Consider the following 26,515-nt stretch of genomic DNA (forward strand, 5'->3'; position numbering starts at 1 on the left):
CAATCCAGATGTTTACCGATATCGAAAGGGGTTCCACTCCATGAACGTACAGATCGTCTGCGACCATACTCAGCGCATCATGGCAGTAAATGCCCAATATCCAGGGAACATCCATGATACTTTCATCTTGCATGAGAGTAGTGTCTCATGCCTGTTCGAGTGTCAGCCACAAGGCCAGAGGTGGATGCTGGGGGACAAAGGTTATGGCCTCGTCACCTGGCACATGACCCACCTCTAGAACCCTCAGACAGAAGGTGAGTATCACTATAATGACAGCCATATAGCCACATGCAACATCGTTGAAAAGACAATTGGAGTGCTCAAGCACCGCATCTGATGCCTGGACCACTCTGGAGTCTGTCTGCAATACTTCCCTCAGCAGGTCTCTGAGTTCATTGTGGTGTGCTGCATGCTACACAACTTAGCCATCATGAGGGAACAGGATTTGTCACAGGGTACTGCAGGACCACCTCAGGAAACAGGAGAGGAGGAGGAAGAGGATGAGGAGCCTGGCGAGGAACCAATGCCACCACTGCCACCCCCACCACCACCACAGAGGAGGCCTCATGGAACTTTTGCCACTGCAAAAGCCTTACGTCAGCAGCTCATAATTCAACGCTTTGCTTGACGAGTGAACGGCATGTTTGACCGTTGCCTGGACACTCTATCCCACCATGTTGACTATTCCCCCTTTTATTCTGCAAATGAGACACTACACAGGAAAGGTTAAGGTGAATAAAAGAATGTATTAAACATACAGTAACGAATAAGATTTATTAAACATTGTAACTTGAATAACATTTATTAAACATTTCAAAACTGGAATAAAATGTATTAAATATTATTGTGAATTGGGAAACTTTAAAAATGTTTATAAATTAGCAACAACAAAACAGCAACAAAACAACAACAAAACAACAACAACCTCCGGCCCCTCCTTCCCCCCCCTCACCCTAACCCCCCCTCCCTCATGTCATGACCCTATTCAAGGTGGCACCAAGACGTCGTGCAGCAAGGCGGCCAGAGTCTTGCTGTATTAGGTGGAAAGACAATAGGAGATGCCATGTGTGGATCCCCAGAGAAGCTCGGGGTATGGAAGGCCTGGATTCTGAGCGGTGAGCCTCTTGCTCGGCCTTGCTAATCACAGGTGATGTGGGTCTGGGTGTGACACTGGGGACTGTAGTGTCAAAGATGGAGGCCATCAATTTTGCATGGGTATTGACAGCCTCAGTGGTTTCGCGGCTCACATTGACAAACTGCGACACAACCTCTATTATGTCCGCGGTTAGTGTCGCAATACTTGTGGGAATCCTACCCAAGTCCGCTAGGAGCTGTTGGGTGAGCTGGACGCTCTCAGCTCCCTCGGAATAGGTTGATCAGTTTGCTCCTCTCGTGGAAGTTCCTTGTCCTCGGCCTCGCCCTCGTCCCCCACCTCACCCCACATGACGGACTGAGGTGGAGGCTTCCATTGCGACTCCTCATCTGGAAATAAAAAACAACAGACGAGTGGTTAGCAGCAGGGGAGGGGGCAGGGTGACATGAGTAAGGTCACATAGCACAGGCTTATTTGAAGGATCGCCACTACCCCATTATATGTAGTCCAAAGACACTGCATCAGATTGCCCCAACCCTCGTCCATAGACATTACATCATATTGCCCGAATTCTAGTCCAGAGACACGACATCACATTGCCCGATCCCTAGTCCACAGACACTACATCACATTGCCCCAATTTTGTAGGACTTACCCTCACTTTTGAACGGGGCTCAGCACCCCCACGGGCACTTGACTTCCCTGAGGCATCGATCAGACTGGCCACTCGCTCCTCTAGGTCTGTTAGAGGCATGGTTACATAAGAACATAAGAAATAAAAGCAGGAGTAGGCTATATGGCCCCTCGAGCCTGCTCTGCCATTCAATATGATCATGGCTCAGGCCCACTTCCCTGCCCGTTCCCCTAATTCCCTTATCGGTTAAGAAACTGCCTATATCTCTGTCTTAAATTTATTCAATGCCCAAGCTTCCACAGCTCTCTGAGGCAGAAAATTCCACAGATTTACAACCCTCTTAGAGAAGAAATTCCTCATCTCAGTTTTAAATGGGCGGCCCCTTATTCTAAGATTATGCCCCCTAGTTCTAGTCTCCCCCATCAGTGAAAACATTCTTTCTGCATCCACCTTGTCAAGCCCCCTCATAATCTTATAAGTTTCGATAAGATCACCCCTCATTCTTTTGAATTCCAATGAGTAGAGGCCCAACCTACTCAACCTTTCCTCATAAGTCAACCCGCTCATCTCCGGAATCAACCTAGTGAACCTTCTCTGAACTGCCTCCAAAGCAGGTATATCCTTTCTCAAATATGGAAACCAAAACTGTACGCAGTATTCCAGGTGTGGCCTCACCAATACCCTGTATAACTGTGGCAAGACTTCCTTGCTTTTATACTCCATCCCCTTTGCAATAAAGGCCAAGATTCCATTGGCCTTCCTGATCACTTGCTGTACCTGCATACTAACCTTTTGTGTTTCATGCACCAGGACCCCCAGGTCCCGCTGTACTGCAGCACTTTGCAATTTTTCTCCATTTAAATAATAACTTGCCCTTTGATTTTTTTCTGCCAAAGTGCATTACCTCACACTTTCCAACATTATACTCTATCTGCCAAATTTTTGCCCACTCACTTAGCCTGTCTATGTCCTTTTGCAGGTTTTTGTGTCCTCCTCACACATTGCTTTTCCTCCCATCTTTGTATCGTCAGCAAACTTGGCTACATTACACTCGGTGCCTTCCTCCAAGCCATTAATACAGATGTAAATAGTTGGGGTCCCAGCACTGATCCCTGTAGCACCTCACTCGTTACTGATTGCCAACCCGAGAATGAACCATTTATCCCTACTCTCTATTTTCTGTGAGCCAATTCTCTATCGATGCTAATATATTACCCCCCAATCCTGTGAACTTTTATCTTGTGCAGTAACTTTTTATGTGGCACCTTGTCAAATGCCTCTGCAAGTCCAAATACAACACATCCATTGGTTCCCCTTTATTCACCCTGTTCATTACATCCTCAAAGAATTCCAGCAACTTTGTCAAACATGACTTCCCCTTCATAAATCCATGCTGACTCTGCCTGACTGAATTATGCTTTTCCAAATGTCCTGTTACTGCTTCTTTAATAATGGACTCCAACATTTTCACTACCACAGATGTTAGGCCAACTGGTCTATAGTTTCCTGCTTTTTGTCTGCCTTCTTTTTTAAATAGGCGTATTACATTTGCAGTTTTCCAATCTGCTGGGACCTCCCCAGAATCCAGGGAAATTTGGTAAATTACAACCAATGCATCCACTATCCCTGCCGCTACTTCTCTTAAGACCCTAGGATGCAAGCCATCAGGTCCAGGAGATTTATCTGCCTTTAGTCCCATTATCTTACTGAGTACCACCTCCTTAGTGATTGTGATTGAGGTAAGTTCCTCCCCCCCTATAGCCCCTTGACTATCCACTGTTGGGATATTTTTAGTGGCCTCTACCATAAAGATTGATACAAAATATTTGATCAGAGTTTCTGCCATCTCCATGTTCGCCAATTCTCCCACTAATTCTCTGGTTTCTTCCACTAAGGGACCAACATTTAATTTAACCACTATTTTCCTTTTTATATACCTGTAGAAACTCTTACTCTTTTTATATTTCATGCGAGTTTACTTTCATAATCTATCTTCCCTTTCTTAATCATTTTTTGAGTCATTCTTTGCTGGTTTTTAAAAGCTTCCCAATCTTCTGTCCTCCCAATAGTTTGGCCACTTTGTATGTCTTTGTTTTTAATTGGATACCATGGTTCTCTGTGGATCGCCGCCTGTCCATCACTGCTCCTGGCGGTTGTGGGCTATCTTTCCCGGCTAAGGTGACAATGGGAATGGTTACCAGAAGGCCCATCTGCCCTTGTGGCTCGCACAGATAGCCATCTGTCATGTATGTAACCTCTATGTAACACCGCTGAAATACTATATATACGTAAGAAATGCACACCTTGACCACAGGGGGTGAACTTGTGGGAGACAGTCCTCACCTGGTCATCCAGTTATATAAAGGGAGGTCCCACGCAGGGTCATCACTTATTGGTGCTGTGAATAAAGGTTCAGGTCATGGAGTGACCTTGTCCATAGAATATGCCTCGTGTGGATTTGTGGTATTGTGTAAAGACTTTACATTGGCGACGAGAAACGGGAATCAACGACCCACAAGAATGGCCACCGGCAGCACAGATGAACGGTACTGTGTCGGTGAGGACTGGGACGATTTCATTGAGAGGCTCCAGCAGAGTTTTGTCATGAAGGACTGGCTGGAAGACGCAGTGACCGACAAGCGAAGGGCTCATCTGCTGACCAGCTGTGGACTTAAGACTTACGCGCTTAAGAAAGATCTGCTAGCACCTGAGAAGCCGGCGGACAAAACCTTTGAAGAGCTCAGCAAACTAATCGGTGAGCACCTCAAACCGGTGAGCAGCATACACATGGCCCGACACAGATTCTATACCCACCGATGTCGGGAAGGATAGAGCATACCGGATTTCGTTGCGGACCTTCACAGTAAGTTCACAGACGCCTGCAGGGGGGAGATGCTAAGGGATTTCTTTATTGAGGGCATCGGTCATGCTGGGATTTTCAGAAAGCTAATTGAGACCAAGGCCTTGACCTTGGAAGCGGCGGCGTTGATGGCTCAGACTTTTATGGCAGGGGAGGAGGAAACCAATATAATATACATGCGCAATTCTGCCTCCAACGAGTCAATATCATAAACGCAACACAGAGCCCTGCAGGCAGGTGAAGGCAGTTCGACACACCTCAGGTAGCAATAGGCCCAAGAGTAAGTCTCCAACAGAGACAATGACAGGCTGAACAGACATTTACGCCCCCCCCTGTGGACAATGCGGCCTGGGATGGGGCCATTGACACCCACTAACAGGGTGCTCAAGAGCAGTCAAAGGGACAATCAGCGAGGAATGCCTTGCAACAGCTCTTTTGTTCGCAACAATGGGAATCTCAGTTCATGCTGGAAGTGTGGGGGCAGACATGCTGCTCGGACTTGCAGGTTTCAACAGTTCGTCTGCAGAAATTGTAATCTCAGTGGCCATTTAGCCAGAATGTGCAGAAAGCCTGTAACCAGGCTAATATACAAGGCGGATGAATCAGATGAGGGGTCTGCGAGGCAGGATGACGCTTGGGGCAAATCAATGGATGCTGAAGTTCAGCGGGTTCATGTGGCAAACATTCACAGCTCATACACCAAAACGCCACCTATGATGATGAAAGTCCTATTAAACGGTATCCTTGTTCGCATGGAGCTGGACACGGGGGCCAGCCAGTCACTCATGAGTGTTCAACAATTCGAAAAGCTATGGCCACGCAAAGCCAACAGACCCAAACTAGAATGCATTGAGATGCAATTACGGATGTATACCAAAGAAATCATTCCAGTGCTAGGCAGTGCAATGTTGGCGGTCACACATTGGTGAATCGGCTGCCGCTCTGGATTGTCCCGGGCAATGTCCCGCACTGTTGGGGAGGAGCTGGTTAGCTGAGATGAACTGGAAATGGGGCCATGTCATCTGTGGAGCGAAGATCATGCTCACAGGTCCTACAGCAATTTGAGTCACTATTTCAACCAGGCGTCAGGACGTTTAAAAGTACCAAAGTAGTGATACGCATCACCCCGGACGCCAGACCAGTGCACCACAAAGCTGGAGCTGTGCCGTATGTGATGCGGGAGAAAATTGAGAGCAAGTTGGACCAGTTGCTGAGAGAGGGCATCATCTCGCCCGTTGAATTCAACGGCTGGGCGAGCCCCATCGTTCCTGTCCTAAAAGCGGATGGCTCGATCAGGATCTGTGGCGACTACAGGCCACTATCAACCAGGTGTCCCTACAAGACCAATACCCGCTCCCGAGAGCGGAGGACCTTTTTGCCACGCTGGCAGGCGGCAAGCTGTTCACCAAGTTAGACCTCACTTCAGCCTACATGACCCAAGAACTGGCCGACGAATCTAAACTACCGACCACCATCACCACGCACAAGGGACTGTTTGTTTAGAACAGGTGTCCGTTTGGCATTTGATCAGTGGCTGCGATTTTTCAAAGAAACATGGAAAGCCCGCTCAAATCCATTCCTGGAACAATCGTATTTCAGGACGACATCCTCATCACCGATTGTGACACCGAGGAACACCTCCACAACCTGGAGGATGTGCTACGCTGACTGGACCGGGTAGGCCTGCGACTCAAGAAGTCTAAGTGTGTGTTTTTGGCTCCCGAGGTCAAGTTTCTGGGCAGGAGGGTTGCTACAGTAGGGCTTCAGCCTACCGAATCCAAAACGGAGGTGATTTGACGAACGCCCAGGCCCTGCAACACATCGGAGTTGCATTCATTTCTGGGACTCTTGAACTATTTCGGGAACGTTCTGCCGAACTTAAGCACATTGTTGGAGCCGCTACACGTGCTCCTGCGTAAGGGTTGCGATTGGTTTTGTGGGGACTGTCAGGAACCGGCTTTCAATCGGGCGCAGAACGTACTTTGTTCAAATAAGTTGTTGACCCTGTACGACCCCTGTAAGAAATTGGTTGTGACATGTGATGCATCGTCCTATGGGGTTGGGTGCGTGTTGCAGCAGGGTAATGCTGAGGGCCAACTACAACCTGTGGCTTATGCCTCCAGGTCGCTCTCTCAAGCTGAGCGGGGATATGGGATGGTTGAGAAGGAAGCACTCGTATGTGTCTATGGGGTGAAAAAGATGCATCGGTACCTTTTTGGCAGGAGGTTCGAATTAGAAACGGACCTCAAGCCGTTAACATCCCTGCTGTCAGACAGCAAGGCTGTCAATGCCAATGGGTCAGCTCGCATACAGCGATGGGCTCTCACGCTCGCTGCATATGACTACACCATCCAGCACCGGCCCGGCACCGAAAATTGCTCAGGCTTCCACTGGCCACCACTGAGGGGGCAGCGGAGCAAAGCGCTGAGATGGTCACGGCTGTCGATGCCTTTGACAGAGCAGGCTCCCCCATCACAGCCTGTCAGATCAAAATCTGGACCAACAGAGATCCCCTCCTATCCCTGATTAAGAAATGTGTCCTGACTGGGGATTGGGCGCCCGCACACGGAGCATGCCCTGAGGAGGTCAGACGGTTTCACAGACGGTTGGATGAACTCTCCATCCAAGCCGACTGCCTACTATGGGGCAGCCGGGTAGTCATGCCCCAGAAGGGAAGAGAAGCATTGATCAGGGAACTCCACAGCGAGCACCCAGGCATCGTGCTTATGAAAGCCATTGCCCGGTCACATGTGTGGTGGCTGGGAATTGATTCAGACCTGGAACACTGTGTTTGCAGGTGCACGACGTGTGCCCAGCTAGGTAATGCCCCCAGGGAGGTCCCACTCAGCCCGTGGCTCTGGCCCACCAGGCCATGGTCACGTATTCACGTAGACTACGCGGGCCCGTTCACGGGAAAAATGTTTTTCATTGTGGTTGATGCCTACTCGAAATGGATCGAGTGCATCATTTTGAATTCATGCACGACATCCACCACTGTGGAGAGTCTGCGCATGGTCTTTGCGACCCACGGCTTGCCGAACATCCTTGTTAGCGATAATGGCCCATGTTGCACAAGCTACGAATTCCGGGAGTTCATGTCGGGTAATGGCATTAACCATGTCAGGACAGCACCGTTCAAGCCGGCCTCCAATGGCTAGGTGGAACTTGCGGTCCAAATCATAAAACAAGGCATGCTCCGGATTCAAGGACCCTCCATTCAATGCCGCCTATCGTGCCTCCTGCTGGCCTATAGGTCCCGACCGCACTCACTCACGGGGGTCCTGCCCGCTGAGCTACTCATGAAGCGAACACTCAAAACTCGGCTGTCCCTCATTCATCCAGTCCTGTCCGACATTGTCGAGGGCAAACGCCAGTCCCAAAATTAGTACCATGATCGAAATTCAAGGGGGAGATGTATAAAAATTGATGACCCCGTATTTGTTCTCAATCACGCTTTGGGACCCAAATGGCTTGAAGGTACTGTAATAGACAAAGAGGGAATATGGTCATCGTGGTTAAACTTAACAATGGGCAGATATGCCGCAAGCATCTGGACCAAGTAAAAAATATGTTCAGCATGGACTCTGAGGAACCTGAGGAAGAGCATGAGATGGTATTCACACCACCGCCAGTGAACGAGCAACAAGAACATTCAGCAGCATGCACAGTCCCTGCGGTCAGCCTGGACAGGCCGGCATCACCACAGGGGACAGACACGCAGGCCAAGGCTCAACAGCCAGAGCCCCAACTGCGGCGCTCCACGAGGGAGCGCAGACCACCCAAAAGACTTAACCTGTGATCCCAATAAGACGTTGGGGGGGAGGTGATGTCATGTATATAACCTTCATGTAACAACATTGCAATACTGTAAAGACTTGAGAAATGCACACCTTGACCACAGGGGGTGAACTTGTGGGAGATACTCCTCACCTGGTCATCCAGGTATATAAAGGTAGGTCCCACGCAGGGTCATCACTTCTTGGTCCTGTGAATAAACGTGCAGGTCACAGAGTGACCTTGTCCATAGAATGTGCCTCGTGTGGATTTGTGGTATTGTGTAAGGACTTTACAGGATGCATGCTATGTTACTGGAGAAGTAAGGGTGAAAATTACAGATGCTCTGGCTACAATCTTTCAATCCACCTTAGATATGGGGATGGTGCCAGAGGAATGGAGGATTGTAAAGTTATACCTCTGTTCAAATAACAGGAGAGGGATAAACTCAGCAATTACAGGCCAGTCAGCCTAACATCAGTTGGCATTTGGAAAATTATGGGCTAACAAAGGAAAGTTGGCATGGATTTGTTCAAGGCAAATTGTATTTAGCTAACTTGATCGAGTTCTTTGATGCCGTAACAGTGAGTGTTGATGACGGTAATGCGGTTGATGTGTATATGGACTTTCAAAACCCATTTGACAAAGTAACACATAATAGGCTTTTAATCAAAATTACAGCTATGGGATTAAAGGGACGGTGGCAGCATGAATACAAAATAGGCCAAGGGACAGAGAGAAGAGGGTAGTGGTGAACAATTGTTTTTCTGACTGGAGGGAAGTATACAGTGGTGTCCCCTAAGGGTCGGTATTATGAACTCTGCTCTTTTTGATATATATTAAGGACTTGGACTTGGGTATACAGAACATAATTTCAAAGTTTGCAGATGAAATGAAACTCAGAAATGTAGTGAATAATGAGGAGGATAGTAACTGACTTCAGGAGGACATGGACAGACTGGTGAAATGGGCAGACACATGGCTGATCAAATTTAATGAAGAGAATTGTGAAGAGATACATTTTGGTAAAAATGAGAGGCAATATGTACTAAATGGTACAATTTTAAAGAACAGAGAGTCCTGGGGGTGTATGTACACATATCTTTGAATGTGGCAGGACAAGTTAAGAATTCTGTGAAAAAAGCATACAGGACCCGTGCCTTTATTAATCGAGGCATAGAGTACAAAAGCATGGAAGTCATACTAAACCTTTATAGAATGCTGGTTAGGCCTCAGCTGGAGTATTGTGTTCACTTCTAGGCACCACACTTTAAGAAAGATGTCAAGGCCTTAGCAAGGGTGCAGAAGAGATTTACTAGAATGGTTCCATGGATGAAACACTTCAATTATGTGGTGAGACTGGAGAAGGTGGAGCTGTTCTCCTTCGTTCAGAGAAGGTTAAAAGGAAATTTGATAAAGATGGTCAAAATCAAAGAGATTTATGATGATCGGGGAAAGAACTAGAGGCGAAATATGTTTTTTACACAGCGAGTTGTTATGATCTGGAATGCTCTGCCTGAAAGGGTGGTGGAAGCAGATTCAATAGTAACATTCAAAAGGGAATTGGATAAATACTTGAAGGGAAACAAATTACAGGGCTATGGAGAAAGAGCGGGGGAGTGGGACTAATTGGATAGCTCTTTCAAGGAGCCGGCACAGGTGTGATGGGCTGAACAGCTTTCTTCTATGCTGATGATTATAGGAGCAAATAGAAGTCAACAAGGACAGGGACTGATGGGTAAGCAGGACTTGATGCACGATAGGATATGATCAGCAGAGTTTTGGAGGAGATAAAGTTTATGGAAAGTGAAAGATGGGAGGCTGGCCAGGAGAACATTGAAAGAATTCAGTCTGGAGCTGACAAAGGTATAAATGAGGGCTTTAGTAGCAGAGAAGCTGAGGTAGGAGTGGAAGCGGGCGATGTTACAGAGTTGGAAGTAGGTGGGCTTTGTGATGGAGAAGATGTGGGGTTGTACGGTCAGCTCAAGATCGAATAGGATGGCGAGGTTATGAATAGTCTGGTCCAGTCTGAGACAGTGGCCAGGAAAGGGGATGAAATCAGTGGTAATAATATGAAGTTTCTGGTGGGAGCTAAAAGTGATGGCTTTGGTCTTCCTAATGTTTAGCTGCAGGAAATTATGGCGTATTCAGAAATAGATGATGGACAAGTCTCAGAGGCAGTGGAGGGGTTGAGAGAAATTGTGGAAAGGAAGATCTGGGTGCCTTCAGCATACATCTGGAAGCTATGTCTACAGTTGATGTTGACAGAAATAAAAATCAGGAGAGATGAAAAGCAGGCCACTGACTTGCTATTATCCATTTTACACCATCGCATCACCTCAAGATCTACCCCAAAGAATGTCGAGCTAAGACCCATGCCTGAGAAATTTCTTTGGAGTTTCCTTTATCAGGGGGTGCGTTAACTGACATACTGCTGTATTGGTTAATTTCAGGATGTTTGGACCCTCTAGGCAGTGCGTGACTTACTGCAGTACAACACAAATATTGGGTCAGACAAGGAAACAGCTATTTATTTGATGGCGGTAACATGAGAATATCAGTCAGCTTCAACAAAAACATCAGAATAGGTCATATTGTGACTTGACACTCAAGCACTCAGGGAAAGAAATATGTCCCAGCACCAAAAAATTCATTAAAATAGAAACTATATATATTTTACTAAGAATTCTGGGAACATTTGTTCATGTAAAAGCAATAAATTAGCTACTCTAAGAAGGCAGTACTGTGTTTGGGTAATATTGATTTTCTGCAAAATCAATATATTCCTGACAGAATTACAGCTACCTGTCAAAACATAGAGAACATGCAGTATACGTGATGATGGCAAAGGGCAAGTCAATCAAAAACAGTTTCCTGGGGCTTAAATACAAAGTACTCTCACTGTCTGAATTCTTCCTATAGTATTGTTGTATTTGGGATATGAACAGATTTGCCAATGGAAACATGTTATAGCTAGCACTGTTATTTTCAGTTCTCCCTCTGACCTTTTACAGTCTCCATGCAGTGACTTTCAATAGAGGCTTGTGCTTACATCCCTTTCTAACTCGGCTAAAATGTGTCCGGCAAGGGCAGCAGAAGTCGTGATGTAACTAGTGGGTGCTTTGACAACAATTATATAATCACATTGAAATCCCTTTTGTTTGCGATACACAGGCAAACTATTTCATAATTTTGTTAAAATTGTATCATGCAGAAGTTTATAGAATCATAGAAGTTTATAGAATCTAGAAATTTAGAAATTGATGACATAGAAGGAGGCCATTCGGCCCATCATGTCCATGCCGGTTTCTATCCTGAAATGGAAAGCGCAGGACACTGTGCCACAACTCTGTCATGCAATGTAGGGTGTTGGTTCATGCCAATGATTCCTCACTCAGTAAGTTCCTGATCTTGCTCATACCCTCAGGGAGGAGACACAAAGTGGAGGCTATACAGTTCCTTTGAGGGAACAATCAGCAGCCCAGTCATCTTAGACTGCTATCTTGCACCTCCGAACAGCTGACTCAAAAATAGCTCTGGGAGAATGTTGAGAGTAGGTCACATGGCTTGAGTGTGAAAATGACAAAGAAAAAAATGAAGAGAAGAATAGGATACCCGAGTTAATAAAATTTTATTTGCGGTCTAAACTCTGATTGAAATTAAAATAAGCTGTTACAGAACAACATGTCTTTCTTTGATACCTGCTGAATTATATTCCAATTTATACCCAGCTCTTCTTCTTCCTTATACAAGTTTTTTCTTTTCACACAAACACTGGTACTCTGGCTGAGATCAGATTGTTAACTCTACACTGTGAAGCATTAAAAAAAAATGAAATGAGAAAAGTCAATTAATCCAATCAAGCTTCACAGACCATGCACATAGACCAGAATATGCATACATCTACAGTCCTACTATTGTGTTCCTAACACAGATGAGGCTGCACACAGGGAAGTTAAAGTAACAGTGACCTCAGTCTTTATTAAGGCACTCCAGAATGAGGAACAGGCCTTAGGGGCCGGCTTATATACAGTGCTTCTAAGGGATGCTGGGATCTCTTGGGACTTCAGGGGATGCGCTCCCTGGTGGCGGAACATAGGAGTGCATGCTTTACTGATACACCACATCACTCTCCCCCAAAGTCAAAATGAAAACTATTTACAAGGTGAGGCAGTCGGGAGCCTTTCTTTCCCTGGTGGACCGCCTCGGTACAAATGTCTGTTCTGGTGTGTTGGCTATGCCCTCGCTGGGCGGGCGTGTTGTTGGCCCTGCAGGGCTGCTGGGTGAGCCTGGCCTTGCTGGGCTGTTGGGCGTGATGGGTTCGATTTCCTGGACCGACGTGGTGTCATTGATCCTTTGGGTGTGTGTTGTGGGCTCGAAAACGGTGGTGTCTGCTGTGGGTTGTTCAGGGCAGTCTGTGAACCGCAGCCTCGTTTGGTCCAAGTGCTTTCTGAAAATTTGTCCATTGTCTAGTTTGACTACAAACACCCTACTCCCTTCTTTAGCAATCACCGTGCCCGCGATCCACTTGGGACCATGTCCATAGTTGAGCACTAACACAGGGTCATTCAGATCAATTTCCCATGACACAGTGCGCGACCATCGTTTACATTTTGTTGCTGCCGCCTGCTCTCGACCCAATCATGCAGGTTGGGGTGAACCAGCGAGAGTCTGGTTTTAAGTGTCCTTTTCATGAGTAGCTCAGCCAGGGGCACCCCTGTGAGCGAATGGGGTCTCATGCGGTAGCTGAGTAGTACTCGGGACAGGCGGGTTTGGAGTGAGCCTTCTGTAACTCGTTTGAGGCTCTGTTTGATTGTTTGTACTGCCCACTCTGCCTGCCCATTGGAGGCTGGTTTAAACGGGGCCGAGGTGACATGTTTGATCCCATTGCAGGTCATGAATTCTTTAAATTCGGCACTGGTGAAACATGGCCCGTTGTCACTGACCAGTATGTCAGGCAGGCTGTGGGTGGCAAACATGGCCCTCAGGCTTTTAATGGTGGCGGTGCTTCCCGACATTATTTCACATTCAATACATCTTGAAAAAGCATCCACCACCACCAGGAATATTTTACCGAAAAACGGGCTCGCATAGTCAACATGGATCCTCGACCATGGTCTGGAGGGCCAGGACCACTAACTTAGTGGGGTGCCTCTCTGGGTGCGTTGCTCAACTGAGCACACACGCTGCATTGCTGTACACAGGACTCTAAGTCAAAGTCGATACCGGGCCACCACACGTGGGATCTGGCTATCGCTTTCATCATTACTATGCCTGGGTGTGTGCTGTGGAGATCCGAGATGAACGTCTCCCTGCCCTTCTTGGGTAGCACTACGCAGTTACCCCACAACAGACAGTCTGCCTGAATGGACAGCTCGTTCTTTCGCCGCGTCAATAGCTTGATTAGCTCTTGCATTTCAACGGGGATGCTGGCCCAGCTCCCATGCAGTACACAGTTTTTTTACTAGGGACAGCAGAGGATCTTGGCAGGTCCAAGTCCTAATGTGGCAGGCCGTGACAGGTGACTTATCATTTTCAAATGCTTCAATGACCATTAACAAGTCTGCGGGCTGCGCCATCATCAACAAGTTTGCAGGCTGCGCCATTTCCACCACCGGGGTGACTGAGAGCACCCACACAGTTCTCAGTGCCTGGCCTATGGCGGATGGTATAGTTATACGCTGATAGCGCAAGTGCCCACTTTTGTATGCGGGCTGAGGCATTAGTATTTATCCCCTTGTTTTCAGTGAACGGGGATATGAGGGGCTTGTGATCGGTTTCCAGCTCAAATTTGAGGCCAAACAGGTACTGATGCATTTTCTTTACCCCAAACACACATGCTAATGCCTCTTTCTCAATCATGCTGTAGGCCCTCTCGACCTTAGACAAGCTCGTGGAGGCATAGGCGACAGGTTGCAACTTCCCCGCAACGTTAGCTTGTTGTAATACACAGCTGACTCTGTACGACGATGCATCACATGCTAGCACAAGTCTTTTACGCGGGTTGTACAATACAAGCAGCTTGTTGGAGCATAAAATGTTTCTGGCTTTCTCAAAAGCAATTACTTGGTTTTTTTCACCATACCCAGTTCCCACCTTTGCGCAATAACACATGTAGGGGCTTTAAGAGGGTGCTTAACTTCGGTAGGAAGTTACCAAAATAGTTGAGGAGTCCCAGGAACGACCGCAGCTCCGTGACGTTCTGTGGCCTGGGCGCGTTCCTGATAGCCTCTGCCTTGGCGTCTGTGGGCTGAATGCTGTCTGCCGCGATCTTTCTCCCCAAAAACTCCACTTCTGTTGCCATGAAGATGCATTTCGTGCTCTTCAGCCGCAGCCCTACGCGATCCAGTCGCTGGAGGACCTCCTCCAGGTTTTGTAGGTGCTCGACGGTGTCCCGACCCGTGACCAATATGTCGTCCTGAAAAATCACCGTGCGTGGTAGCGACTTGAGTAGGCTCTCCATATTTCTCTGGAAGATCGCTGCAGCCGACCGAATTCCAAACGGGCATCTGTTGTAGATGAACAGTCCCTTGTGCGTGTTGATGCAGGTGAGGCCCTTCGAAGACTCCTCCAGCTCCTGCGTCATGTAGGCTGAAGTCAGATCGAGCTTGGTGAACGTCTTGCCTCCTGCCAGCGTCGCAAATAGGTCGTCTGCCTTTGGTAGCAGATATTGGTCCTGTAGCGAGAAACGATTAATAGTTTCATTATAATCGCTGCAAATCCTGACCGTGCCATCACTTTTGAGTACTGGAACAATCGGGCTGGCCGACTCGCTGAATTCCACTGGGGAGATGATGCCCTCGCGTTGCAGCCAGTTCAGCTCGATTTCCACTCTCTCCCTCCTCATGTGAGGTACCGCTCGCACTTTGTGGTGAATGGGTCGTGCCTCTGGGACCAAGTGGATCTGCACCTTCACCTCGGAAAAGTTTCCAATGCCTGGCTCAAAAAGGGAAGGAAATTTGTTAAGAACCTGGGTACATGAGGCCTCATCGACATGTGATAGCACTCGAATGTCATCCCAGTTCCAGCGGATTTTGCCCAGCCAGCTCCTTCCAAGCAGTGTGGGGCCATCGCCCGGGACAATCCAGAGTGGCAGTTCGTGCACCGTGCCCTCGTAGGTGACCTTGACCATGGCGCTGCCCAGGACAGTGATAAGCTTTTTGGTGTATATTCTCAGTTTTGTGTGGATGGGGCTCAGGGCTGGTCTGAGTGCCTTGTTGCACCACAGTCTCTCAAACATCTTTTTACTCATGATGGATTGGCTAGCGCCAGTGTCCAGTTCCATGGCCATGGGTAAGCCGTTCAATTTTACATTTAGCATTATAGGTGGACATTTCGTCGAAAATGTGTGCACCCCATGTACTTCAGCATCTACCTCCTCTCTCTGAGGCTCGAAATTGCTTTGATCCACCATGGACTGGTCTTCCTATGCCATGTGGTGGTTAGCAGGTTTTGCAGTGCTTGCAGCTCGTCTGCAAGCTCATTGGAGGTGCCCCATTGTTCCACAGCTCTTGCAAACATACCCTTTGAAGAGGCATGAATAGGCTGAATGGAAGCCTCCACAATGCTAACAAGGTGTGAATTGCCTTGCATTCAACCTTTGTTGCGGACTCTGAGTCATCTGGATCACCTGAGGCCTGCTGGCAGTTGCAGACTCGTGGTTTCGGCCCTGTACATTTCTGCTCACAAACACAGTTCCAGTTAATTTATGAACATTGCTAGCACTTGTGTGCTGAGAATTTGTTTGGTGTTATCACTGGTGAACTGTGCTATCGCAATGGCGTTACTGAGGGTCGGTGTCTCTACAGTCAAATGTTTTCGTAGGATGGTCTCGTGGCCAATGCCCAGTACAAAAAAGTCTGAGCATTTGCTCCAGGTAGCCATCAAACTCACATTGTCCTGCAAGTCACCTTAGCTCAGCGACGTAGCTCGCCACTTCCTGACCTTCAGATTGCTGGCACGTGTAGAACCGATACCTCGCCATCAGCATGCTCTCCCTCGGGTTAATATGCTCCCCAACCAGTGTACACAGCTCCTCATACGACTTATCTGTGGATTTCACCAGAGCCAGAAGATTCTTCATGAGGCTGTAGGTCAGTGCCCCACAGACCGTGAGGATGACAGCTTTCTTTTGCAGCGCTTCCTTCTCCGTCCAGCTCGTTGGCTACAAAGTACTGATCTAGCCATTCGACATAGGCTTCCCAGTCCTCACCCTCCGAGAACTTCTCCAGGATGCCCACAGTTTGCTGCATCTTTGCGTTGGATTCGTATACTCATCGCCAGTTATTGTGTTCCTAACACAGATGAGACTACACACAGGGAGGTTAAAGTAACAGTGACCTCAGTCTTTATTAAGACACTCCAGAGTGAGGAACAAGCTTTAGGGGCCGGCTTACATACAGTGCTCCCAAGGGATGCTGGGATCCCTTGGGACTTCAGGGGATGCACTCCCTGGTGGCGGAACATGTAAGTGCATGCTTTACAGATACACAACACTCACCAAGGAATCTACCCCATCTATTAATTTCAGAAAACTAAAAGCTGCATGAATACTCCCTGATCCAAAAATGTAATCAAGTAAAATTTTGGCATATTCATCCATCTGCATATCTCCACTATTCAACCCAGACCTGACACAGTCCATGGGCAGCATTCCCTTCTCTGGTCCTTCTCTAGTGACACAAAAATCATTATCACATCCCTGTGACTTCTATGCTTATTCCCAAACTAATATTTATGAAATTCCTTGTTGAAGGAGTTAATTATCTGAACCTCAACTGGTTTTGCTGGCAGTTTGTTCCATATTTTCTCCATATACTTAGGGGAAAAATGGTGAGGTGAAAATTGGTTATGGCCCATTAATGGGTCCATAACCGGTGGTACACTGACAGCATGCACCCCAACCAGGAGGCCTGAAGCCAGCCCAAAATTGGGGCTCAGGCATCATTATCATTCATTGCATGAGCTGCCAGTGCCTCCACAGGCAGCTTTCATATTTCAGTAAGATGAATATGGGCCTAAAGCCTGTTTTCGGTGTCTGACTGAGATACCTAAAAAACAGCCCTAACAAATTTAGCAGTGGCCTATGCAGAATGCAGGTAATCCCACTGCTAAGTTTGTCATTATTGTGCCCATTTTACTTGCAAAAAACGGCACAATGCATACCAATGTCTACGTCAGCTCTTTCTAATCTCTAGTCTTACTTGAAACTAGTTCATTTATACCTCTGTTCTCTCCTGCTTCTATCCATAAGGAGAAATTAATCTTCAACCAGAAAAGTAGAACAAGACAGAGCACAGACTTGTTGCTGCAGTGCCAGGAATAATTTTTTCATTATCAATATCTATTTTCTGGCTGCATACAGAAATGTGCTTAATATATAGAGTGATGAAAAAAGTCGAGTTGAAAAATAGTGGCTTGGAAATTTGTTGACACTGCACCTGTTTTACAGGCATAACAAGAGAGCTTAAGTGTTCAACAGGTGGGCGGCGTGTGCGCATGCATTCTATGCTGGAAATGCATTAGCCACCATATTGATAAAGGCTGAAGTACAGCCATCTAGGACTCATGCCTGAAACAGGCATTAGTCACTTTGCATATGCAAATAAGGAGCCTAACACTGGTTTCATGATCACTTCCCAAAATTCGGTTGCCCTGAACTCAGCCGATGCCAGGATTGCTGCTTTCAGGATAACGAAGTGCATATGTGGCTAAATCAGCTTTTTTTAAAAGAGACCACTGGAGACCTTCACCAGAAAGGTAATTAATCATAATATATATGGCTCCACCTGGTGGACTACTGTGGCATTGCAGCCAGTGCTGTTTACAACAATAAATAGGGAACAGGTCACCTGACTAGAGTTCTTGATGTTAGAAGCCATCTTAAATCTGTGTGTGTTTGTGAGTTGTACTGAAGATATAACAAATGATGCTGAGAATGGGATAAGTGGAACAACAAAGCTGAAATTTTTGTTGGTGGATGATTCAGCCAACCGACAGAGAGGCTTTGAGAGCTTCTCTGTTTTGATTAACAGCTACAAATCCAAGGTAAATTACAAGCACACTTGTCTGAACTGCCAGAGTCCAGATGGCCATGCCTATGGGAATAATAGGGCACTTGAGGGAGTTTCAACACGACCATGAAAGTTTTGGAGCGTATGTGGAGCGGCTAGAAATGTTTTTCACTGCAAATAATAACGAAGTCCCCAATGATGAAAACCATAACCGGATGGTGTTGGAAAGACAAAAGGCTATTTTCTTAACTGAAGCAGAGCTCAAAGTGTATCAAACGTTGAAAAATTTGCTTGTGCCTGTCAAGTCAAAGGACCCAACTCTTCAGCACATTCTAACAAAGTTAGAACAGCACGAAAGTCCTGAGCCCCGAGAAACTGCTGAAAGTTATTGTTTCTGAATACGAGATCAGTTAACCAAAGAAAATATCAGTGAGTACATTGTAGCATTAAAAAAGCTATCTATTCACTGTAATTTCGGAAACTTTCAGGACCAAGCATTGCGTGGCCGCTTTGTTTGTCGGATGAAAAATGATGTGATCAGAAGAAAGTTATTGACAACTCCTAACTTCACTTTTGATTTATCTTCTCAGACAGCTGTGCCAATGAACAAGGCTGACCAATATTCTGAGAATTTCGTAGCACATCCAGTTGTCAGACAACCGAGGTGAATCATCTGCAGGTTAAAAGTAAAAGGCAGTTGGGCCCCAAGGTCTCAGAAACTGGCAATGGTAACAGAGCATTGAAGTCCTGCTAATTTAAGGGTTAAGTCATGTCAGGAGAGCCCAGACCCATGTCATGCTCCTACTGTGCTATGTGGAAAATCAGGGACACTTCCAGTGTCCCTGACTACTATGTTTGCAGGAAGTGTATCCAGCTGCAGCTCCTGACAGACCACATTGCAGCACTGGAGCTGCGCGTGGATTCACTCTGGAGCATCCGCGATGTTGAGGATGTCGTGAATAGCACGTTTAGTGAGTTGATCACACCGCAGGTAAAGATTACACAGGCAGATAGGGAATGGGTGACCATCAGGAAGAACAGTGGAAGGAAGGTAGTGCTGGGGTCCCCTGCAGTCATCTCCCTCCAAAACAGATACACCGTTTTGGGTACTGTTGGGGGAGATGACTCATCAGGCGAAGGCAACAACAGCTAAGTTCATGGCATTATGGGTAGCTCTGCTGAACAGGAGGGCAAGAAAAAGAGTGGGAGAGCTATAGTGATAGAGAATTCTATTGTAAGGGGAATAGATGGGCATTTCTGCGGCCGCAATCGAGACTCCAGGATGGTATGTTGCCTCCCTGGTGCAAGGGTCAAGGATGTCTCGGAGCGGCTGCAGGGCATTCTGGAGGGGGAGGGTGAACAGCCAGTTGTTGTGGTATATAAAGGTACCAACGATATAGGTAAAAAACGGGATGAGGTCCTAAAAGCTGAATTTAGGGAGCTAGGAGTTAAACTAAAAGGTAGGACCTCAAAGGTAGTAATCTCAGGATTGCTACAAGTGCCATGTGCTAGTTAGAGTAGGAATAGCAGGATAGTTAAGATGAATACGTGGCTTGAGCAATGGTGCAAGAGGGAGGAATTCAAATTCCTGGGACATTGGAACCGGTTCTGGGGGAGGTGGGACCAGTACAAACCGGACGGTCTGCACCTGGGCAGGACCAGAACCGATGTCCTAGGGGGAGTGTTTGCTAGTACTGTTGGGGAGGATTTAAACTAATATGGCAGGGGGATGGGAATCTATGTAGGGAGACAGAGGAAAGTAAAATGGGGCATAAGCAAAAGGTAGAAAGGAGATAAGGAAAAGTGGAAGGCAGAGAAATAAAAGGCAAAAATCAAAAAGGGCCACATTACAACATAATTCTAAAAGGACAAAGAGTGTTAAAAAAAACCAAGCCTGAAGGCTCTGTGTCTCTATGCGAGGAGCATTCGTAATAAGGTGGATGAATTAACTGCGCAGATAGCTGTTAACTGATATGATGTAATTGGGATTACGGAGACATGGCTCCAAGCTGACCAAGGCTGGGAACTCAACATCCAGGGGTATTCAATATTCTTGAAGGATAAACAGAAAGGAAAAGGAGGTGGGGTAGCGTTTCTGGTTAAAGAGGAGATTAATGCAATAGTAAGGAAGGATATTAGCTTGGATGATGTGGAATCTGTATGAGTAGAGCTGTGGAATACCAAAGGGCAGAAAATGTTCGTGGGAGTTGTGTACAGACCACCAAACAGTAGCAGTGAGGTTGGGGATGGCATCAAACAGGAAATTAGGGATGCGTGCAATAAAGGTACAGCAGTTATCATGGGTGACTTTAATCTACATATAGATTGGGCTAACCAAACTGGTAGCAATACGGTGGAGGAGGATTTCCTGGAGTGTATAAGGGATAGTTTTCTAGACCAATATGTCGAGGAACCAACTAGAGAGCAGGCCATCCTAGACTGGGTCTTGTGTAACGAGAGAGGATTAATTAGCAATCTGGTCGTGCGGGGCCCCTTGGGGAAGACTGACCATAATATGGTAGAATTCTTCATTAAGATGGCGAGTGACACAGTTAATTCAGAGACTAGGGTCCTGAACTTAAAGAAAGGTAACTTCGATGGTATGAGACGTGAATTGGCTAGGATAGACTGGCGAATGATACTTAAAGGCTTGATGGTGGATAGGCAATGTCAGACATTTAACGATCACATGGATGAACTTCAACAATTGTACATCCCTGTCTGGCGTAAAAATAAAACGGGGAAGGTGGCTTACAAGGGAAATTAAGAATAGTGTTAAATCTAAGGAAAAAGCATATAAATTGGCCAGAAAAAGCAGCAAACCTGAGGACTGGGAGAAATTTAGAATACAGCAGAGGAGGACAAAGGGTTTAATTAGGAGGGGGAAAATAGAATATGAGAGTAAGCTTGCAGGGAACATAAAAACTGACTGCAAAAGCTTCTATAGATATGTGAAGAGAAAAAGATTAGTGAAGTCAAATGTAGGTCCCTTGAGTCAGAATCAGGTGAATTTCTAATGGGGAACAAAGAAATTGCAGACCAATTGAACAAATACTTTGGTTCTGTCTTCACGAAGGAAGATACAAATAACCTTCCGGAAATACTAGGGGACCGAGGGTCTAGCAAGAAGGAGGAACTGAAGGAAATCCTTATTATTTAGGAAATTGTGTTATGGAAATTGATGGGATTGAAGGCCGAAAAATCCCCAGGGCCTGATAGTCTGCATTTCAGAGTACTTAAGGAAGTGGCCCGAGAAATAGTGGATGCATTGGTGGTCATTTTCTAACATTCTATAGACTCTAGAACAGTTCCTATAGATTGGAGGGTACCTAATGTAACTCCACTTTTAAAAAAAGGAGCGAGAAAGAAAACAAGGAATTATAGATGAGTTAGCCTGACATTGGTAGTGGGGAAGATGTTGGAATCAATTATTAAAGGTGTAATAGCAGTGCATTTGGAAAGCAATGGCAGGATCGGCCCAAGTTAGCATGGATTTATGAAAGGGAAATCATGTTTGACAAATCTTCTAGAATTTTTTGAAGATGTAACTGGTAGAGTGGACAAGGGAGAACTCGTGGATGTGGTGTATTTGGACTTTTAAGAGGCTTTTGACAAGGGATTGCACAAGAGATTAGTGTGCAAAGTTAAAGCACATGGTATTGGAGATAATGTATTGATGTGGATGGAGAACTGGTTGGCAGACAGGAAGCAAAGAGTAGGAATAAACGGGTCCTTTTCAGAATGGCAAGCAGTGACTAGTACTGCAGGGTTCAGTGCTGGGACCCCAGCTATTTACAATATACATTAATAATTTGGATGAAGGAATTGAATGTAATATCTCCAAGTTTTCAGATGACACCAAGCTAGTTGGCAGTGTGAGCTGTGAGGAGGATGCTAAGAGGCTGCAGGGTGACTTGGACAGGTTAGGTGAATGGGCAAATGCATGGCAGATGCAGTATAATGTGGATAAATGTGAGGATATCCACTTTGGTGGCAAAAACAGGAAGGCAGAATATTATCTGAATGGTGACAGATTAGGAAAAGTGGAGGTGCAATGAGACCTGGTGTCATGGTACATCAGTCATTGAAAGTTGGCATGCAGGTACAGCAGGCGGTGATGAAGGCAAATGGCATGTTGGCCTTCATAGTGAGAGGATATGAGTATAGGAGCAAGGAGGTCTTACTGCAGTTGTACAGGGCCTTGGTGAGGCCACACCTTGAATATTGTGTACAGTTTTGGTCCCCTAATCTGAGGAAGGACATTCTTGCTATTGAGGGAGTGCAGCGAAGGTTCACCAGACTGATTCCCGGGATGGCAGGACTTACTTATGAAGAAAGACTGGATCGACTGGGCTTATATTCACTGGAATTTAGAAGAATAAGAGGAGACCTAATAGAAACATAGAAAATTCTGACCGGATTGGACAGTTTAGATGCAGGAAGAATGTTCCCGATATTGGGGAAGTCTAGTACCAGGGGTCACAGTGTAAGGATAAAGGGTAAGCCATATAGGACTGAGATGAGGAGAAACTTCTTCACTCAGAGAATTGTGAACCTGTGGAATGCTCTGCCACAGAAAGTTGTTGAGGCCAGTTCGTTTGATATATTCAAAAGGGAGTTAGATGTGGCCCTTATGGCTAAAGGGATCAAGGGATATGGAGAGAAAGCAGGAATGGGGTACTGAAGTTGCATGATCAGCCATGATCATATTGAATAGTGATGCAGGCTCGAAGGGCCGAATGGCCTACTCCTGCATCTATTTTCTGTGTTTCTATGTATCGGTGCCTGGGACAACACATTGCTCAAAGTTGTCCATATGTGAAGGCAGAGCATTTCATTTGCAGGAAAACTGGGCATCTTGCGAAGACATGCCGACTGAAGGGTAAACCAGCTTTCAAAGCTATAAATAGAAATCCCCAGAGACTACATAGCATGGAAGAAAAACAACAGGATGAGCAGGTTTTAGAGCTACACATCATCAGGAGCATGAGGTTAACTAACAGCAATTCGAAAAGTATCATAATCCACATAGATGTTGCAGGAACCAAGATACCCATGGAAATTGACACTGGTGCATCCGTGAGTGTAGTACCGGGGTCGCTGTACCTCGAAAAATTGTGTGATTTCCCATTCGAAAAATCCTAGATAGAGCTGCGAGGCTACTTGAGAGAGAACATTCCTGTGGTAGGTCGTATCACCATTCTGGTGAAATACAAGGACCAAGTTCAAAGCTTGCCTCGATTAGTAGTGGCAGGAGACAAGCCTGCCTTACTCGGAAGAAATTGTTTGGGATCACTGAAGCTGGATTATTCATGTTGAAACGAGATTTACATCAAAGGATGATGTCATCAAAAATTATCCAAAGGTGTTCTGCGAAACAGGGAGTCCAATCCAAGGCTTCAAGGCGAGTGTCAGGGTACAGAAGGACACGAGACCGGTTTACTGCAAGCCACATTCCGTACCATATGCATTCAAGGAGAGAGTTGAGCAAGAACTCTAAAGACTAGAGACTGAGAACATTATCTCTAAGATAGATCTATGTAATTAGGCTACACCCATTGTTGTTGTACCTAAGTCCAATGGTAAGGTAAGATTCTGTGGTGATTATAAAGTAACCGTAAACCAGGTGCTAGAGGGTAATCTGCCCAATACATTGCCAAATGTAAAAGATTTAATCACAATACTGACAGGGGGTCAGATTTTCTCAAAGTTGGATCTTACGAATGCCTACTTACAGCTTGAACTAGATGAGGAGTCCAAGTCATGCTTGACTATAAATACCCATCTAGGCCTATATCAATTTAATAAGCTACCGTTTGCAGTGTCTTCTGCTCCTGCCATACTCCAAGGGGTGATGAACCGGATTTTACAAGGTATTGAAGAGGTAGTATGTTATTTAGATGACATACTAATTTCAGCACCGAATAGGCAAATTCATAATAACATATTGAATAAAGTCCTCAAATGGCTAGAGAAGCACAGAGTATGAGTGTCTGCTCACAAGTGTGAGTTATTTCAAAACTCAGTGGAGTACTTAGGGTACAAAGTAGACAACGATGGTTTACATCCAACCAAGGGAAAGCTGGATGCAATCAGAAATGCACCAACTCCCAAGAATGTCACTGAACTTCGATCATTTTTGGGTGTTTTGAACTATTATGGGAAGTTTCTACCAAATGTGGCTACAGTATTACATCCATTGAATGAACTATTGAAACATAGAAACATAGAAAATAGATGCTGAAGGAGGCCATTTGGCCCTTCGAGCCTGCACCACCATTCAATAAGATCATGGCTGATCATTCACCTCAGTACCCCTTTCCTGCTTTCTCTCCATACCCCTTGATCCCTTTAGCCGAAAGGGTCATATCTAACTCCCTCTTGAATATATCCAATGAACTGGCATCACGAACTCTCTGCGGTTGGGAATTCCACAGGTTAACAACTCTCTGAGTGAAGAAGTTTCTCCTCATCTCAGTGCTAAATGACCTACCCCTTATCCTAAGACTGTGTCCCCTGGTTCTGGACTTCCACAACATTGGGAACAGTTTTCCTGCATCTAACCTGTCCAGTCCTGTCAGAATTTTCTATGTTTCTATGAGATCCCCTCTCATCCTTCTCAACTCCAGTGAATACAGGCCCAGTCGATCCAATCTCTCCTCATATGTCAGTCCTGCCATCCCGGCAATCATTCTGGTGAACCTTCGCTGCACTCCCTCAATAGCAAGAACGTCCTTCCTCAGATTAGGAGACCAAAACTGAACACAATATTCCAGGTGTGGCCTCACCAAGACCCTGTAAAACTGCAGTAAGACCTCCCTGCTCCTATACTCAGAACCCCTAGCTATGAAGGCCAACATACCATTTGCCTTCTTCACTGCCTGCTGTACCTGCATGCCAACTTTCAATGACTGATGTACCATGACACCAGGTCTTGTTGCACCTCCCCTTTTCCTAATCTGGCACCGTTCAGATAATATTCTGCCTTCCTGTTTTTGCCACCAAAGTGGATAACCTCACATTTATCCACATTATACTGCATCTGCCACGTGTTTGCCCACTCACCTAACCTGTGCAAGTCACCCTGCAGCCTTTTAGCATCCTCCTCACAGCTCACACCGCCTCCCAGATTACTGTCATCTGCAAACTTGGAGATATTACTCAATTCCCTCATCCAAATCATTAATGTATATTGTAAATAGCTGGGGTCCCAGCACTGAGCCCTGCGGCACCCCACTAGTCACTGCCTACCATTCTGAAAAGTACCACTCTCTGCTTTCTGTCTGCCAACCAGTTCTCTATCCACGTCAGTACATTACCCCCAATACCATGTGCTTTAATTTTGCACACCAATCTCTTGTGTGGGACCTTGTCAAAAGCCTTTTGAAAGTCCAAAACAGGTCCATTGGAAGTGGTCAGAAGAATGCGATACTGCACTCAAGGAGTGTAAAAGCAAATTGGTAGAGAGCACCATGTTCGTTCACTATGACGTATCTAAGGAGATCAAGCTAGCATGTGATGCCTCTCCATATGGAGTTGAGGCAGTGACCTCTCATGTACTACATGGTGAGGAGGAGAGACCAATTGCTTTTGCTTCACACACTCTCAGTGCCAATTAATGTAATTATGCGCAAATCGAAAGGGAAGCTTTAGCATTAATTTTTGAGGTCAAGAAGTTCCACAAATACTTGTAAGATTGTAAGTTTACCATCTTTATGGACCATAAGCCCCTGACAGCAAACCTCCATCCAAAGACCCCAGTTCCAACATTAGCTGCAGCCCGAATGCAGAGATGGGCTTTGATTTTGTCAGCATATACCAATGATATTGAATACAGATGATCAGCTGATCACAGTTGATTGCCTTCCGCATCACAAGTTACACCAGATAGGGAAGAAATGTTCCCTTTTTCATACATTGATGAATTGCCAGTCACAGCTGAAGAGATTGGTAGAGCAACCAAACGTGACCCAGTTATGTCAAAGATGTATGATTATATTGCAAATGGCTGGCCAAACCAGGTAACAGACAAAGATATTCATCCATTCTTCATTTGTAGGAATGAATTATCAGTCGATAAAGATTGTATCATGTGGGGTGCAAGAGTGATTATACCAAATAAATTCAGGTCCAAATTATTA

General features: G+C 46.0%; 1 long non-coding RNA gene across 1 annotated transcript in view; it reads right to left on the bottom strand.

Annotated features, from left to right (window-relative positions):
- Nucleotides 1-1,408: 1,408 nt before the first annotated feature.
- Nucleotides 1,409-26,515, bottom strand: part of LOC139266868 (uncharacterized) — a 79,114-nt gene continuing 54,007 nt past the window's right edge. The window contains exon 3 of the long non-coding RNA XR_011593789.1: nucleotides 1,409-1,482. This is a non-coding gene — a long non-coding RNA (uncharacterized lncRNA). The remainder of the gene's footprint in view (nucleotides 1,483-26,515) is intronic.

The sequence above is a fragment of the Pristiophorus japonicus genome, chromosome 7 (genome assembly GCF_044704955.1).
Source record: "Pristiophorus japonicus isolate sPriJap1 chromosome 7, sPriJap1.hap1, whole genome shotgun sequence".
Taxonomy (NCBI): domain Eukaryota; kingdom Metazoa; phylum Chordata; class Chondrichthyes; family Pristiophoridae; genus Pristiophorus; species Pristiophorus japonicus.